This window comes from Euphorbia lathyris, chromosome 2 (genome assembly GCF_963576675.1).
Source record: "Euphorbia lathyris chromosome 2, ddEupLath1.1, whole genome shotgun sequence".
In the NCBI taxonomy this organism is placed as follows: Eukaryota; Viridiplantae; Streptophyta; class Magnoliopsida; order Malpighiales; family Euphorbiaceae; genus Euphorbia; species Euphorbia lathyris.
The window spans coordinates 99,726,703-99,743,178 of record NC_088911.1 but is presented as its reverse complement, the minus strand read 5'-3'; positions in this window follow the sequence as shown (position 1 = coordinate 99,743,178).

Below are 16,476 nucleotides of genomic sequence, written 5' to 3'. Positions count from 1 at the left end.
GAGAGCAATCCGCGTTAGTATCAGCTGTCTGGGTTTGCCGCCCAGCTCTGTGCCCCTAATACTTCCTCTGCGGGTTCTGGGGGATAGCGTCAGCTCTTCTGTGGCATTGATCAATCGAGTGTCCGATTGATGAGAAATTGCTGCAAAGGGTCGAAAGGTTTTCATATTCCAGGAATATCCAGTGCTTGTGACCATCCGTATCAATGCGCAGCTTATATTGAATATCACGAGTCAGCTCCACATCAATGAGCACTCGAGCATAGTGACCAAACTCGCCATAAACTGTATTTTGATCAAAGCGCAAAGGAACCCCGACAGCCCTAGCTATATTGGCAATAATCCTTGTATCCCAGAATTCCCAGGGCAGGTTGTATAGTCTTACCGAGACTTGTGCAAAGGTGGACTTATGTAAGTCAGGGTTGAAGCCAGGGGTCCAAGGGGAAAATCTGATAATCCCTGGCTTCAGTGAAATAGCGCCAAGCCCCCAAATTGCTTGGAGAGCTCTGGCATCCGGCATAATTATTTGATAGAAGCCCTTGCCGAGTGATATCAATCTCCAATCCATATCCCTCTTCCAAACCTGGTTCAATTTCAGTTTCAACTCAGCATGTTTCCATGGTCGATCACCCTTGCTCAAAGTGATTCTCCCGATCACCGAGTGTTGGACTGATCTGATTCTCTCCTTATATATTGCTTAGGGTATTTTGACCGCCATGAATCCTCCCTCCTCGGAGATTAGCGGCTGCAATGGCGTCGAGACTGCTGTAGCAGGAATAGTTTTCTTTAGGGCTTCCACAAAGGAAGGCGTAGCAACGGGTGAGTTCTTCTCTGGGCTAGAGACGCGGGAGGAGAAACGATCGAATGCCTCCCTGCCGAAGAGGTGAGCGATGGCGAACGGCGCATCGCCATCCATCGCCGCCATCAGTTTAGTTCACCTTTAAATCTATTTTAATTTTAGTACCTCAATTCACTCCATTGTTTTTTCCTCCTCTAAATTCTGTCTAAGACGTTTTCCCTCCAAAAGTTTTTGAAACTCAAAAACTCTTCGGTTAGGACTTAGATCTATGCATAAGGATGCTATGTTTTAAATTTCGAGTAATTCGGACGGTCGAAACTCTGTAAATCAAAAAAACGGTGGAGAAACGATTCAGAGAAAACTGATTATAAATATGAAAGAAAAAGAAAAAGAAAATAAAAAAAAATAGATAATGATGATTATCATCGTATATCCATTTGAGATATATATCTCAAATTGATAAATATCACGTTTGATCCTCTATCTTTATATAATCTTTTAAAAATTATCCTAAACTTTTAATTTACACATAAAACCATCAAATTGACTCTAAACTTTTCCTATAACACCAAATTAATATCACACACCTAATAATTATAATATATATTACTATCAAGGTATAAATTCTAGAAATTTAGACACGGTCGTGACAATTCTCCCCACTTTAAAAAATTTCGTCCACGAAATTCATAATCTCTAATCTATCTTAATTTCCTTCCGAAACCATTTTCAAGATTACGAAGTTATTTCAAATTATCAAGATTCCTCATAATCATCATAAGACTACAAATTCTAATGTTTCCTTCCATTAACTTCATCATTTATCCATATCCACATCACTGTAACAATTATTTATACATAACTCTTAGTAACTCTCAATTTCAACCTAGTTAATTCCATCACCATAATCCACAATAAAACTTCAAATATTATTATTCAACTTTATATAATATGATATACTTTATATTCATATCTTCCTAACATACACGAAATCTCACTTTAATAAAGTGAAATCACAATTGATTCCATCAATTGCATATATATCAAATATATTTCACCTATCTCCAAGTTATACAGACTTCAAAACAAAATCATGTTTGAACCATTAATATGTACGATATTATATTTTTCTTAAATCAATAAAGATTCCAAAGTTAATCAATCAAATTAAGCCTTAAATCAACATAATCAAGTAAAATCTGAAATTCACATAGAAGCATAGTCAATAGCTTCATTTGAACCATAATTTCACAATAAAAAACAAAATCATGAAAAACCCCAATTTTACAAAATTCCTGCATAACCCTAAAATATCAATCTCTGAAAATTCTTTGATTATATATAATTAGAATAGAAAGGATAGAAAAGGAAGCCAAATTTAAGGGTACAATTGGAAGAAATTGGAAAACAATGAAATTGGTACTGTTCACTTGATTCACTTTTATATATATAGATAATATATTTATATACATAAAACTCAAAATATAGTTGATAGTTACTTACCTTGGCTACAAATTGAGGAAAACACTCTCGGTCGATTCTCCTCTAAATTCTGTCTAAGACGTTTTTCCTCCAACCATTTTCGAAACAAAACTCTTCGGTTAGGACTTAGATCTATGCATAATGATGCTATGTTTTAAATTTCGAGTAATTCGGACGGTCGAAACTCCGTAAATCAAAGAAACAGTGGAGAAACGCTTCAAAGAAAACTGATGATAAATATGAAAGAAAAAGAAAAAGAAAAGGAAAAAACAGATAATGATGATGATCATCGTATATCATTTGAGAGATATATATCTCAAATTGGCAAATATCGCGTTTGATCCTCCATCTTTATATAATCTTTTAAAAATTATGCTAAACTTTTAATTTATATATAAAACCATCAAATTAACTCCAAATTTTTCCTATAACCCCAAATTAATATCACACACCTAATAATTATAATTTATTACTATCAAGGTATAAATTTTAAAAATTTAGACACGGTCGTGACAATGCGCATCCCATCAATGCATATGTCGACATATCATTTTTGGAACGTCATCATGTATATCAAACCTTGCCCTAGAAGGGACACACACTATGGACTATCTCAAACAATGGTTGCAACTTCAACCATCCCCGACTTAATTTGAATGTCATCCTCTCTGAACATCTTTAAGTTGTTACATCAATTTGAAACTTCAAACATCTCTGAAACTACGACAACTCTTTTTCTTTAAACCTCCAACTCTCTGAATTTGAGTTTATCACTAAAGAAACTTTTCTTGTGTCGATGTCGCGAAATCTCTTCCTTTTCGAAGTTGAAAACTTTGTATTTATGAAAAATTCTTTTATATTATCTAAGATCTTCATACAAGTCTTATTCATTTAACGAGTGTGTCTTATCTGTTCTTTTCTTTTTCTTATATATCATAATCTAGATGGAGCTTCAATGTATCTAGCATATTATACATAAGGTGAATCCATATCTAACATATATAACATAAGGTGGGTCCACACGAGTCCATTCCCCCACTAGGATAATTATCATCCTCAATGATTAGGGTTAAAATGTTTGGATCACCAAATAAGAACTCTAGCTTCTGATTCACACTGAACCGGTGAATCTCTTCCAGCTTAATACTTTGTTTCTACCTTTGTTTGCTCACAATGCTCAAAACGCTAATCATGATCCCCATGTTTGCATCTTAGTCACATCCAGGGTGCTAACGAGCCGAACCAGGATCAAACCTACCCAAGCTTGGCTTGGCTCAAAAATGTGTAGGTTCGAGCTCGGTTCGGCTCGAAGCTCGTCGAGCTTAGTATTCCTGAGCTCGGCTCGAGCTCGTGAAGAGTTCGGCTTGAGTTCGCAAGTTCGTGAGCCTGAAATTGCAGCATTAGAATGAGAGACGAGATGGCAGCAGACTGATTGGTACGACGGAGGCAGCAACGGAAAAGATAGATTGGAGTTTGATGGGCGGCACACAAAGTTAGGTTTTTTTATTTTCAGAAGCAGAGTCAATAAGAGAGGTGGTGATAAGTCATGTTTTGAGTAAAAGTAGGTTAAATGAGATACAATTGTTTTTAATTGAAAATCAATTTCAACCGTATATCTATATTGATCAAGTGGTTGAAATTAAGTTGAAATAAGTGGGCTTTCAATCAAACTCATCCACGCACCGCTTCTTTCCATTTCCATATTTATATATTTTGTAATATAATACTTGTATTATCTATATATATATATTAAAATTAAAAAATATAATACATATATAAAAGATTAAAACTTAATAATATATAATTACATATAGTACTTAAAAATAATACGAGCCTACTCGCGAGCTTTCGAGCCGAACCTAAGAAAGCTTGGCTTGGCTCGTTAGTGTCTCGAGCCGATCCCGAACTCGAGTCGAGCTCTATCAAGCCGAGCTTTGACCGAACCGAGCTCAAACTGTTTGCGGACCACCCTTGCTCGTTAACAGCCCTACACATCATCTCTTTTAAATATACTAATAAATAATGACAAAAAGCATTATTAGGTCACTGATCTTTTGTTTTTTAGTTCATTAAGCTCTTGATATTTTATTTGGATATATTAAGTCTCTAATCATTTATTTTTTGTCTCATTAAGCCCTTGAGGAGTAAAAAATTAATTTTGAACATAAAATTTGGTTAACAGACTGTTATTCATTACACTTGCATTCGAAATTTGTATTTTCACTGTTTGAAAGCAGTTTTGGATGTGTAATGTTGCTGTAGGAAAACTATAAAAATCTTAATCTAGTAAAAATATTTTTTTAATAATTTCAAATACAGATGAAGTTAATAACGTACTTTTAACAGAATTAGATGTTCATAACTTACTAATTTGGTCATAAATGGTTTAATGAGATAAGAAATAAATGATCAAAAACTTAATGTATCAAAATAAAAGATTAATGGTTTAAATGAATAAAAAAAATGAAAAATCAAGAATCCAATGATGCTTTTTGCCATAAATAATATATCAAAATCATGTTTTGTTTTTTTTTAAATGAGATAGGAGAGAGAAAGAGAAAAGAGAAAAGAGAAAAAAACAAAACAATACTTAAAAATATATATAAAAAGAGTATTTTAATATTTAAAATAATTATATTTTTAAATATAAAATAAAACTTCATCCACCAAAATATAAAATGTATTTAAATTTAATTTACTTCTAATAAATAAAGGTAAACTAGTATTTCAAATAGTCGGAAGGAATAAACTATTGAATATAATAAAAATTTAAAAATCATTAGTATGAGAATTTTTTAATATATATATATATATGGTACCGTTTATGTTTATTTTGTTAATACTAGTAGTGGGACCGAGTAACATATTAAATAAAAATATATTATTATTAATAGCCTAATCCATATATATAGAAGAAATTAATATATTATTGTTAATAGTGGGACTGAGTAACGTAGTAAATAAAAATTTAATTAGAGAATGATAAATTAGTTATCCTATTTTATATATGGAAAAAGGAATTAAAGGGTAGATATATATTCTATGCATATTAGAGAGAGAAATTATGTCTTCTCTCTCTCAGATCTGTTGTCATGGTGAAGAATTTTTATGAAGATTGAGAGTTTTGAGATCTATCTCTTCTCTTTTATATCTTTCCCTCTCTTTTAGATCTATCTTCTCTTTTTCAGATCTGTCTTCTCTCTCTCAGATCTGTTGTCATGGTGAAGAATTTTTATGAAGATTGAGAGTTTTGAGATCTATCTCTTCTCTTTTAGATCTTTCTCTCTCTTTTAGATCTATCTTCTCTTTTTCAGATCTGGCTTCTCTCTCTCAGATCTGTTGTCATGGTGAAGAATTTTTATGAAGATGGAGAATTTTGAGATCTATCTTCTCTCTCTCAGATCTATTTCTCTCTTTTAGATCTTTTTTCTCTCTTTTAGATCTATCCTCTCTCTCTCAGATCTATTTCTCTCTTTTAGATCTTTTTCTCTCTTTTAGATCTATCTCCTCTCTCTCTCTCTCTCTCGGCTAGGGTTCATGGTAAAGCGTGTTAGGGATAGATCTAGGGAGAGGGGGGCTGTGGCCGGCGAGGGGGGGTCGGATCTGGAGGGGATTTGCGGCAAGGAAGGGGGCGGTGGCCTGGTGGTTTGGGGCGAGAAGGGTGAGGCAAGTTTTGTTGGCGGCGAGCGTGCACCTGGTGTAGATCGGGGCGGGGCGCTTGGCGGGGTGGAGGCAGGGGAATCCAGGGGCGTCGGTAGGGATCTCGTGGGCATGGATGGTGCGTCGGCAGGGTTCTCGCGGGCGCCGCCCGTGCGGCTGGGGACGGATCTTTGCGATCCACAGGCGGCAGATTCGACAAGGTTGTCGCGGCTGGGTGCGGATCAATGGGAGATACGGGCGGCTGGGTTTTCTGATGCCGGGGGTAAGGCTCCCCCAATCTCGAGGGGAGAAGTGGGGCCGGGGGTGCCTGGCGCAGGGCTATGCGCCGATAGTGCCGGGCACTGCCCAGGCGCTGCCGGCTCCTCGGTCGGGCAGTGGGCTGGGGCTGTCGGCGCAGTGCCTTGCGTGGGATCCTCTTCTCCGGGCTGTGAGGGGCAGGCAGGGGCTACGACGGGGAGGCAGGCTGCCTCGGGTCTGGATGTTTCTAATAATTCGGGAAGGGTGGGTGTTGTAGGAGTAGCTCATGGGAAGACGGTCTCCCCCAGACCTAGGGTTCAGATGAGCGAGATTGGTAAAAACTCTTGGAAGGACACGGTCATGGGGGTGGCTGAGGAAGAGCCGGTTTTAGAGGAAGTTTTAATGGTGGGAGATTCTGATGATATGTTCTCGGATTCTGATGAGGAAGATAATGGCCAGGAGGATCCTCTCTGTCCGGTCATTAGACTTTCCGCTGCAGAGAAGCGTGAGCTTAGAGAGAAGTGGAAGGTGTCTTTGATTGTTACTGTCCTGGGTAAGCGAATTAGTTTTAACTATTTTGCCCAAAGAATACAAGCGCAGTGGGCAAGGAAAGGTAAAGTCAGTATTACTGACCTGGAAAATGACTACTATGTCATTAAATTTACTAGGGTTGAGGATTATAATTCGGTTATCAAGGGAGGCCCATATATCATTTCCAATCATGTTTTGGCCTTAAGGCCTTGGGTTCCTAATTTTAATCCTCACGACTGTTCGGTTAACAGGATCTTGACTTGGGTAAGATTCCCGGGCCTTCCCATTGAGTACTACAGTGAAAACTTTCTGAGTAAAATAGGAGGTTTGGTTGGTAAGGTCCACCATGTGGACAAGACTACAATTGGGGCCATTAGGGGTAAGTTTGCTAGGGTATGTATAGATGTTGATCTGGCTAAACCTTTACTTTCTAAGTTCTGTGTTCAGGATAAAGTGTTCTTTATTGAGTATGAAGGTTTACATAACATCTGTTATGATTGTGGCATGTATGGTCATTCTCAGGAGGGTTGCCCTAAAAGGGAGAGGGTTGTTATAGAGAGGGTTGAGAGTAGTGTGCGGATTACTGGAGGGAACCAGGGGTATGAAGGGAACTTTGGTCCCTGGATGGTGGCAAAGAGGCCCGCTAGACGTAGGAATCAACCTACAGTGGTTCACAATCGTCCTCCTGATATCAACACAAATTCTAAGTCCCTTTCTCCTAAAGCTACTGTTATTCCAAATGTCAAGGAGAAGCCTGTCCTCAAAGCTAGAAAGGAGGCTGGGGTTTCTTCAGTAGCCTTGCCTGGGTCCAGATTTGGGGCCCTGATGATTGAGGAAGTTCAAGAGTCAGACCAAGATGAGAATCATATGGATGAGAGTATTCCAGGATTAGAGTCTGTAGATCCAGTCGAGAAGGTGGTTGAATCTGTGAACCCACTTTTTGTCTCTAAGGATGAAGCCCAGGGGGGGACCCTGACCCTTGCAGCTAGAAGGATGAAGAATTCAAATGAGGTTAGTATTCCTGTTCCTGGTATTGATCCTGGGATTGGGAAATCTATGGGAGTTAACAAAACTAATATGAAAAAGCTTAAAGGAAAACAAAAAAGTGGCCTTAACACTTTGGCGTTTCCAGATAAGAGGGGGCCCGGGGGTACCTCGGTAAGGCTCTCAGGAGCCCCTAGTAAATACCTAGCTTAGGGTAGGGGTGTGGTCAGTTGTCCTCCTTTCTATGGATTTGTTATTTTGGAATGTTAGGGGTGCGGCTAGCAAGGCTACCCGTATCCATATTAATGATCTTATTAAGCAGTTTAATCCATCTTGTTTTGCTCTTTTGGAAACTAAGATTAGTGGTGAGAAAGCAGATGAGGTGGTTAAGAAGTTTAAGAACTGGCACTGTGTTAGATCGGAGGCAACTGGCCGGGCTGGGGGGATTTGGCTTTTTTGGAGGCCAGATCGGATTCATTTTGATATTCTTAGCATGGATAAGCAGTTCATTCATTGTAAAGTGAGTATTTCCGGCAATACTTCCTTTTTTATTACCCTTGTGTATGCTGACCCTATCTTGTCTAATCGAAAACGGCTCTGGGAGGTTCTCTATTCTATGAGTGTCAGCATTTCGGAGCCCTGGTTTGTGGCGGGTGACTTCAATGATATCGCCTTTATGAGTGATCAGAGAGGGGGATCCAATCATTATGTTAATCGCTGTCTGCATCACAAGAATAGTATGGATTTATGTGGGCTTTCCGATCTGGGGGCTTCTGGTCATAAATTCACTTGGAAGCGTAATAATACTTTTGTTCGATTGGACAAAGTCTACGCTAATGTTTTAGCTCTAACTTCCTTCCCCGAGTGCTCTGTGTTGAACCTCCCGTTCCGTCATTCGGATCATTGTCCTATTTTGTTTAGACTTTTGAGAGGTAAGCACCCTAGGGGTAAGAGACCGTTCCGGTATCAGTTGGCTTGGGAGTCCCATCCTAAGTTTAAAGAGTTCGTTCATGAGAGTTGGAGACCTCATTCGTATGTACTGCAAGCTGCTGAAGGGTTCAGGAATAAGGTGCAGGGGTGGAATAGGAATGTGTTTGGGCATATTATCAGAAGGAAGAACAAGTTATTAAAGAGGATGGAGGGCATTCAACGCAGGTTGGAGGGGAGGTTTGATCATAGCCTTGAGGGCCTCCTCAGAACCCTTCAGAAGGAGCTGGAGGCTGTGCTTAGGCAGGAGGAGTTCCTTTGGTTCCAGAAGTCTCGGAAGTCCTGGATTAGAGATGGGGATCGTAATACCAAATACTTCCATCTCTCTACCCTGATCAGAAGGCAGAGAAATAGAATTGAGGCCATTAAGGATTCTAATGGTGATTGGGTTTATGAAGATGAGGTTATTCGGAACTTAGCCCTGGATTTCTACAGAGAGCTGTTCAAAGAGGAACCTGTTCTTTTGGAGAGGGCTCACTCTATTGCTACATTTCCTTTAATCAGTGAGGATTGTAGTCAGGAGGCCTTTCAACCTATTTCCCGAAAAGAGATTGACCAAGCTATCTTCAGCATTGGGGCTTCTAAAGCTCCTGGGATTGATGGTCTTCCGGCGGGCTTTTACCATAAGCATTGGGATGTAGTGAAGGAAGGCATCTATAATTTTGTCTTGGGGGTGTTCAGTGGTTCGAAGGATATTGAGCTGGTTAATAGAACCCTCCTGGTTCTGATTCCTAAGATTGATAAGCCTTCTTCCTTTTTGCATATGAGACCTATCAGTCTTTGTAATGTTCTTTACAAAACTGTTACAAAGATTGTGGCTAATAGAATCCGTGGCATTCTTCCTGCGATCATTTGTCAGAATCAGGGTAGCTTTGTGCCTGGTAGACAAATGATGGATAATGTGGTGATCGCCCAAGAGATGGTCCACACGATGAAGATTAGGAAGGGGAGGAAAGGCATTGTGGCTCTGAAGCTGGATTTAGAGAAGGCCTATGATCGAATTAATTGGGATTTCTTGATGGAGAGCCTTGAGAGAGCTAGAATCCCGGACAGTTGGAGAAGTTTAATTAAGGTATGTATTTCTTCTCCTGTGTTTCAAGTTATGGTCAATGGGGATATGTCGGAGGAATTTTCCCCGGGCAGAGGAATCCGTCAGGGGGATCCTATGAGCCCTTTCCTTTTTGTTATTGCTATGGAGAGGCTCTCTCACCTGATTCAGGATGCGATTGATAATGGGAGTTTCCACCCTGTGGCGATCAACAGCTTCTGTCCCCAGGTGACTCACTTATTCTTTGCAGATGATGTCCTTATCTTTCTTGAGGGTAATGAGGAGCAGTTGAGAGTCATTATGGATATTCTGGATTGTTTTTGTTCGGCCTCTGGGCAGAAGCTTAATATCCAGAAATCTAGGATGATGTGCTCTAAGAATATGAATCAGAGAGTCTGTAAGAGATTAAGTGATCTCTCAGGTATTCCTCTTACTGATTCTCTTGGGAAGTATCTGGGCGTTCCCCTCCATAGTGAGCGTGTGTCTAAAGGCTCCTTCAAAGAGACTTTGGATAAAGCTAATTCGAAGTGTGCCATTTGGAAAGCCAAGACTCTGTCTCTCGCTGGCCGCCTCACGTTAATTCAATCTGTTAATTGTGCTGCTCCCAATCACATCATGCAGGCTTGTAAGCTTCCGGATCCTGTGCTTAATGATCTTGACAAGATTAACCGTAGGTTCCTGTGGGGGGAAGCTGCGGAGGGCAGGAAGATCCATCTTGTCCCTTGGAGTGAGGTTTGCCAGCCTAAAGATTCTGGGGGTCTGGGTATTAGGAAAGCAAAGGACAATAATAAAGTTTTATTAATGAAACTCCTTTGGCGTATGTGGCAAAACCCTTCCTCTCTTTGGGTTCGCCTCCTTTGTGGTAAGTATCGGAAAGACAAAATCTTCGGGGGCCCGAAAGAGAGAGTTGCTAATTGTTCCTTCCTCTGGAAAGGACTTAGTGCTGTGTTTGATGAGTTCTGCTTGGGAGTTGGCCTGGAGGTGGGGAATGGTAAGTCCATTAGTTTCTGGTTTGATAACTGGATTGGGGATAAACCGTTAATTGAGGTGTGTTCTTCCCCCCCGCCTAGTGATATACGCAACTGGAGGATTGCCGATATGGTTGACTCGGAAGGGGACTGGATCTGGTCAAAGTTTGATACTTTCTTTAGCCTTGAGACTCTCCTTAGAATGCGGGGAGTGAAGGTGAGTAATCAAGAGGAAGACTTGGATAGGCACTGTTGGGCGCTGACTAACAATGGAGTTTATTCTTGCAAATCGGCCTTTGAAGCTTTCTCTCTCTTTAGATCTGATCCTCCCTCGGATGTGTGGAAGTCGATTTGGACCCTTAAAGTTCCTTTCCGTATTAGGAGTTTCCTGTGGCTGGGCGTTAAGGACAGGCTTCTTACTAATTCGGATAGGCACAGAAGGCACTTGGCTGATTCTGGAGCTTGCAGTAGATGCAGAGGCCATGTTGAGACTTTGTGCCATGCTCTTAGAGATTGCTCTAATAGTAAAGAGGTTTGGAGGAAAATTCTCCCACACCATATTTTCTCTTCCTTCATGGCACATTCTGAGGTCGACTGGTTCTCTGATGGTGTTAGAGGAAAGTTGCTTCCATACATGGAGCATGGTGACATTTTCTTTGCTATTATCTGTCACCAAGTTTGGAAATGGAGAAACGAGGAGATTTTTGGAGATAAAACTGTTTTTATGACAAACTTAGCTGATTTCTTCTCGAAAAAACTTTTCTCTATTATCGATAGTTTCAAAGGAGAGTCCCTTGCCAGAGCCTCTCAGTGTTGTGATGTCCATCTCGTGGGATGGAGCAGGCCAAGAGAGGGGGTTGTGAAGCTGAATACTGATGGTTCCTGCCTCAGTAACGGTAAGATTGCGGCTGGAGGTGTGCTTAGAGATGTAGGGGGCGTCTGGCTTTCTGGGTTCTCCCAGAATTTAGGGTTGGGTTCTTCCTTTTCTGCGGAGCTCTGGGCTATTCTTACTGGAATCAATCTTGCTAAAAGGCTGGGTGTTAAGAGGCTCTCTGTGGAGTCTGATAATTTGGAAGCAATCAAAATGATTTCTGAGAATCATTCTATGGGTCTTAACAGTCGCAACCTCATCAAAGCTATTATAAGGCTTTGCTCCTCCTTTGAGTTCGTAGAGTTCAGACACATTTTTAGAGAGCAGAATCGTGTTGCTGATCGCTTGGCGGCGGCGGGCCATGAAGGGACGTTAGGCGTTACTACCCTTCCTGTTTCCCCTAGTTTCATCTCTCATCTTCTCTTAGAAGATAGGATTGGGGTTAGCTTACCTAGGCTAATTCCTGGGTAGTTTGTTGTTTTTCGTTTTTCTTTTCCTTTTCTACCAAAAAAAAAAAAAAAAAGGGTAGATATATAAACAGTTAATAAATTAATTTGTAGAGAATAAATAGTTTGCTACCTTATGAATGGATTGGATATATATTAAAGAATGGCCCTTGAGAATTTCATGAAAGCATTAGTTGCAATTCTGATCCTCACATAATTAAATAGGGAATGGGATACAATTTCCATTTTTTATGCATTTTGTGAGGTCCATGCCCTTCAAACTTTCATATATAAATTGTTTTTCTTATTTAATATTTATTTATTATGGCTAGTATTTATTTCTCTTCAACCTTTTAATTTTTTCAAAACTTATACTTCTCCATATTTATGGTAGGATGATAGAAGTAATATTTTGACTTTACAACAATACCATTTAGTTTGTTTGAGAATTATTCGGTTATTTGACTGAATAATTAATCTGTTCGAAATTGAATCCAACCAATCCATAATGAACATAGTAGGATTAAGGTTTAAATCTAATTAGTGGCTATAAATATATAACTATCTAGTCCTAATCAAATGACGTAATATTCTCTCTTGAGGCTCCCTCTCGTTGCGCCTCCTTCCTCCCTATTTCAAATATCTGCTTTAGTTCGTGGATATTTCATTTTCACCTTCTGATTAATATCGGTATGAGTGATTCGTGATCGATATAATACGAAATCATGGTGATCTGTTTTTTCCACTGCTATTTTTCCCAACAGATTCTGCTTTATAAGAAGTAAGCTTTAAACCCGTATTTATATTTGAATTATTTAATTAATCCCTTCAGTTAGAATAATATCTCATTACATATTTAACTCATTATAATGAATTTTAATGGACTAAATATGTAGATGGTCTCTAAAGTTATGAGTTAATTTCACTGAAGTCACAAATTTTAATTTTGCACTAAAAAATAGAAAAAGCTTTGGTATTTGTTTGATAAATAAAAAAATCACTTAATTGAATAAGTGAAACAATTATTTTTTTATAATTTTATTTAATAATTGTAATTCTTTAACCACTTAAATTATTTTTTGTATTTAGTATTTATTTTTTTTTGTATTTATCAAACAACCATATTAATAAGCCTCTTATATAATAATGTTTGCTCATATTGACTCATTGAAATGATGTATGTGATTGATTTTATTAGATCGTTGATGTTTTAATTTTTATGATATAAATTGAAAATTGGATTTAGAGAGATCTAACCCAAAAAAAAATTAAAAATTTGGATTTAGAGAGGCATAACAGACCTAAAAAAAATTTAGAAATTTGGATTTATAGAGTATCTAATAGGTCCAAAATATTGAGATTTTGAATTTTGGACAAACCTAACACTTAATGGACCATTTTGGAGGGGCTAATTCAACGTCCCGATATTTTTTTTGAGACAGAGAGCCGAAACTACCCGGGGTCAATGTGGTTCTGGCGGCGGGAGGGGCCCGAGCCCCCCCAGGCCCCCTCTGTCTACGCCCCTGCTTGCGGTCCCACCGTAGTAGACAACCCCAACATCGACCATTCAACGACAACACGAGTTCATTAAATTTGTTTATAATTCCTATTCATATTTTATCACATTCAATTCCGCACAAGTTCATATTTATTTTCAAGCTTTGAGATAGAACTATTATTCTGTTGATAAATTATTTCGTTGTGTAATCGTTTCCATTTCTCTCCAATTGTAACTAAAAACATTATACATATAAAGAAAAAAATTCTTCGTGTGTCGTTTTTAATGCTCGATCCAACAAATGGTTTATTCTAGTTAATCTTGCATTTACTGCAGCTAGGAACCCAAGGGAAGCTATTTTCTTAATCCTTGCATTTCCCATCCAATCGTCGCGATCTTTAAGAAATTAAATTATTAGGCGCATATTTCATTCGTTTTCATAAACATCTTTTGAGAATCCAATTCTTTGACACACATGTACACATCTCAAATGAGCTATAAGGTTGAAAATTAGCATTTATCGCAAAATATTGCTAACAGTTACATTTTGAAATTCAGTGGTCATACCGTAAAATGAGTAAAGTTTAGTAGCCATGGATGTAATTTAATCGTGTTGTTTTGTTCATGGAATAAAATAGAATGTTATAGAATATGTATTACCAATTAATAGAAAATATAAGAGAATAAAATATGCAGTCTTTAGAAATAACTATTCATATATTTTTGGTTGATGGAACAAGATAAAATGGACTAGTTAGTTTTGTAATTGAAAAAAAACTTAAGCGTCGTTTAATAACTTACTTAATAACTTAAATTAAAATGTTAAACGTTTATTTAATTTAAGTGCGTTTGATAACAATTATTTCTCCACCACTTAAATTAGTAAATTAAGTTAAAAAGTTCTTATTTTGGTAAGTCAAAATCTTTAACTTAACATTCTAAGTTAAACATTATCAACTAATATTTTTATAATAATTATATAATTCAATATTTTCAGTACTTATAATATTTAGCACTTAAAATTCGGTACTTATTTTTTTAGTACTTAATTTTCAGTTTTATCAAACATCACCTTACTCTCAAATGCAATTTTCTTATTTATTTAAAAATCTAATTATTATCAATTCAATTTATTTTATTTTATTTAAGTAAAAACAAAAAAAATGCGGAAAAAGTAAAAAATGTTAAAAAATACAAAAAATGGAAAAATTTGAAAACATGAAAACGCAAAAAAGAACAATAAAAACATGAAAAACAACAAAACGAAAAAAATATAAAAAGGTAAAAACGTCAAAAACACGGAAAATAAAATAATTTAAATATGTAGATGTAAACATGAAAATACAAGTAATTCATGTAAATATATACAAAACCATTGACTTATTCAAGTAAAAAAAATAACTGAAACAAACTTAACCTAAATAAACAACAAACTTTATAAATTCTGTTACATGAATATATACTTCAAAAATATATCATGTAGTAATTATCTATATTACAAATTGCGGGAAAGTTCCAATTAAATATGAAAACATGATTCAAAATGTTTGTGCAGGATGGTTCTGCCGTTTAGAAAAGTGAAGGATGAGTGGTTATGGCATCATATCAAGACTGGGATATACTCATGTAAATCTGGTTATAGGGCTCTTTGTAGTGAGGAGGGAGCGGGAGCGGGTCAATCTGGTTGGGAGGGGTTGTGGAAATTGGAGATTCCGCCCAAGGTTAAATTGTTCATCTGGAAACTGACAGTCGGGGGTGTGGCCACTAGATACCGCTTAGCTTCGTGGGGCATGCCCATTCCGATTCACTGCCCGTTCTGTCATGTTGATGTGGAGCATGATTACCATGTCTTTGTTGGCTGCATTTATGCCCAGGAATGTAGGAATATCGCCGGTATCAACATGGACATATTCCAAAATGATTACCTAACCGAGGCTATTTTGCAGGTATTCTCATCTACGGATAAGGAGCTGTCTTATATGGTGGCTGTGACGTTATGGACAATATGGAACCAGAGGAATCAAGTGGTCTGGGAGGATAAAATTCAGCTACCTGCTCAGGCTATGTCCCTTTCGGTTCGGTACCTTTCGGACTGGCGCAGCTCTCGAGCCATATAGCCGTTGCATCAGGCCCATACTGCTGCTGTTGTTCGTGCTCCTTTTGCGGTTGCTGGTTGCATCCCTGCTGTTTGTGACCCTGTTGAGGATCCTGATCGTGCCCATGTTGCTGTAGCTGATAGCACTATTGCTGTTGGTCCTGTTCGTTTTGCGGCTGGTCTAGAGGAGGGAGGGGCGCTGCGATATTCTGCTGATGGGAGTAGGCCCTCAGCCCCGACGGATCATGGTCGTGATATTCCTGCGGATGCTGCTAGGTCCGCGTTGCTGCTGGTACCAGGAAGCAGAAATAGTCATGTTTCTAGCGGGGAGGGAGCTGATAACGCCACCAATGGCCAGAGGAGGCTACTCGGCGCATTTACACCGTCAGCCATGGGAGATGCTGCCTCCAGCAGCACCGAAACTGTAAAGAATTGGACTCGTCCACCTGCGGGCGCGGTAAAAATGAATTGCGATGCTGTGATATTCGGGTCAGTGAGTCGGGGTGGCTTGGGAGCAATTCTCCGGTCCTCGGATGGCTCGTTTATGGCGTGCAGGAGTACACTAATTCCGTTGATCGCTGACATGCGCATGTTGGAGGCCTTGGCGTTACGTGAGGCTATTTTTTGGGCCGTTGAGTTAAATTGCATAAACGTTTATTTTGAAACTGACTCTCTTTCTGTAGTTAATAGTTTCCATTTTTTGGGTACCGATCTGTCGGACTTTGGTTCAGTTATCCAGGATTGCAAAATTATTCTAGGTACAAGGCACGATTTCAAAGTGTCTTATATTCTGCGTCTAGCGAATAGCGGTGCTCATGTCGTTGCACGACATGCCCTATCCAATGCTAACGAGTTCATAGCTTTTACTGCTCC